This window comes from Penaeus japonicus, unplaced genomic scaffold, assembly GCF_977035675.1.
Source record: "Penaeus japonicus unplaced genomic scaffold, GWHDUDI00000001_assembly GWHDUDI00000011, whole genome shotgun sequence".
Taxonomy (NCBI): Eukaryota; Metazoa; Arthropoda; class Malacostraca; order Decapoda; family Penaeidae; genus Penaeus; species Penaeus japonicus.
In genome coordinates this window covers 11,840,583-11,843,082 of record NW_028234413.1, presented here as the reverse complement: position 1 = coordinate 11,843,082, position 2,500 = coordinate 11,840,583, and the positions used below count along the sequence as shown (strand labels likewise).

The 2,500-nt window shown below is 48.0% G+C and overlaps 1 protein-coding gene across 1 annotated transcript in view; it reads right to left on the bottom strand.

The window, feature by feature from the left end:
• The window catches only part of LOC122242173 (uncharacterized), a gene marked incomplete at its 5' end in the record, with an annotated part of 6,425 nt that overhangs the window by 1,954 nt on the left and 1,971 nt on the right, over nucleotides 1–2,500 (bottom strand). The window contains 1 exon segment of the mRNA XM_086541612.1: nucleotides 1–2,500. This exon segment is cut by the window's left edge and continues 1,954 nt beyond it; it is cut by the window's right edge and continues 1,971 nt beyond it.

Genomic DNA, 2,500 nt, shown 5'->3' with positions numbered 1-2,500 from the left:
CGTCTTCCTCTTCCCCCTCTACCTGTTTGTCATCGTCTTCCTCTTCCCCTTCTCCTCCCCCCCCCCTCCTTCTACTACTACTACTACTACTACTACTACTACTACTCCTACACTCTACTCCTACTCCTGCTCCTACTCCTGCTCCTGCTCCTGCTCCTGCTCCTGTTCCTCCTCCTCCTCCTCCTCCTCCTCCTCCTCCTCCTCCTCCTCCTCCTCCTCCTCCCACTCAGCCCATAATATTGTATCAGTTAATTGCACGGCAGCATTCAGATTATACTTATTGCCGGTCCCTATCTTCACATTCCATATGATTAGCCGCCGCTTATTGTATCAGGTTGATGAAATGGCAATGCGATTTAGCGCTCTGAATCGCAGTGCTTGGAAGTGGCGATGGCCGGTGGCTCACCGAAAGGGACGGAGTGATCGTCCAAAATTGCCCTTATCGTCTCTCGTTTGCTCAACGGTCGTTACAATATAGTTAGATTGTGGAGTCTACGATGTCAAAGAACAGTCCGAAGGGTTATTAAAAGTCACTGTAACGAGAAATAATCACATGGTCTAGATCGCCCGTGACGGATTTACGCGTCGGTAGCGATCGCTCTGCTTGCACGCCACAATTAGATTAGCGTTGCCATGTTCGCTCGTGGGGGTTGGTCGGTCGGGAATCGGTGTCACACCTCGCGGTTCATGAAGAGCTCTTGACACCGGGTTTCCTTCATTCGATTGCGCAACGGAGTCGAAGGAGGAAAATGTTCCGCGTGGCGAGATGGAATTTGAGATGTGCGAAGCTGACTCTTTGTTTTCTCTTCGGCATTTATTTTTTTTTTTCCCATTCTTTTACAGACGAGTTAACACGCTTCTTTATGGTCGAGGAGTTGGCGTAGCGCACGCAAAGGCTACATGATCCTTACTCTGAATGTTATTATAAAAGGCGGTAAATTCGACTCCTGATGATTATGCTACGAGATACTTAAAGTTTATTTCCTCCTGGTCATTAATATTTGATTTTACGGTCCTTGATCAGCGGTTACACTTTCCGGTGAAATCCAGACACCCGATCGACGCCGAGACGAGGAATCGACGGTCGCTTCCCCTTCGCAGCCTCCTCGATCGCCCAGACGGAGGAGATGAAACAGCAATCGTCTTTCAATTCAGGAGGAGGAAGATGACAAAGACGAGGACGAGAGGGAAAGGAGAATGACAATGATGAGGACGAGGTGCAGGGAGGGAGCAGGGACAAGGATGTTGACGAGGACGAAGGCGAGATAAAGGGGGAAACGGGGATGAAGGAAAGGAAGAGGAAGATGACGAGGAGAAGGACGAGGACGAGGAAAAGGTGGTCGATAACGCGGATAGGAAGAAAATGAACGGGAAGGTGAAGAACATGAAGGATGGGGGGAGTGGTTAAAAGAGGAAAAGAGGATGGGGAGGACGACGAAGAGGAGAAAGAAATGGACGAGGTAGAGAGGTAGAAGAGGAGGGCAACAGCATCGAAAAGAGGGCTAGAGACAAAGCACATTCCCATCACGACGGCCGCCGCTGTTGCTCCAGCTCGATCCTCCATCACAAAGACTTTCAGGAACCGGGCCGTCGAAGAGGGAAGAGCCCTCTCCTGGTGAGTCTCCCAATCCTTCGATCCTTTATGAAAGGGCTGTCAACACGCATCGAAATTCCCACCGCCATGAGACGAATTGGCTCTCCCTCCCTCCCTCCATCCCTCTACCCACTCCCTCTTACCTGTCCTCCCTCTCCCTCTTCCCTCTTCCCCCTCCACCCTCTCCCTCTCCTCTCGACCCCGCCCCCTCTCCTCCTCCCTCCTGGCCTAACGATCGAGCTCACGGTGACCGCAGGGGGCCGGATGCAACAAAAACCTTAACACATCAAGACCAGTATGCAATCACTTGACAGGGTTATCACCGCCATTATATCCCAGACACCTTTCATTTGCTGTATGAATGAGAGACCTGTCGCAACCGCTTATTACTACTCTACTAACCGCATTGCTTCTACCTAACTGTAGTAGTCGAAAGGCAAAATAGATAGACGAGGCGCATAACGTGCACAATTAAGAAGAAAAAAAGAGAGAAAAAAAAGAGAGACATAAGACTGATCGTAAGACATTACACCGGAAGGAAGCGATTCTATACGAGGTGGTCATGCGTTTATAGTGCGCATTACTCTCCTTTTTCGCGGTAAAAATCCGTAAACGAAACAACTAGGTTGCGTTCTGCCAAGAGCCGTTACTCTTTTTTTTTCATATAAAAGGATCAGGAAAAAATCGTTTGGTAAGAATTTCGTTGTTGAGGAAGTAACAAGAAAAATCATAACAATGCGTAGCTAACAGATAATTCCAACTTATATTTCCGGTTTCTTGTAAAGGGATGGATTATCGTCTTGACGAAAGTTGCGATATATTTATATGAAGAAAAAAAAATCCGATAACGAGCCTTTCAGTATAACACGAAATTGTTATAACGTTCTTAATTCTCTATCTGAAATA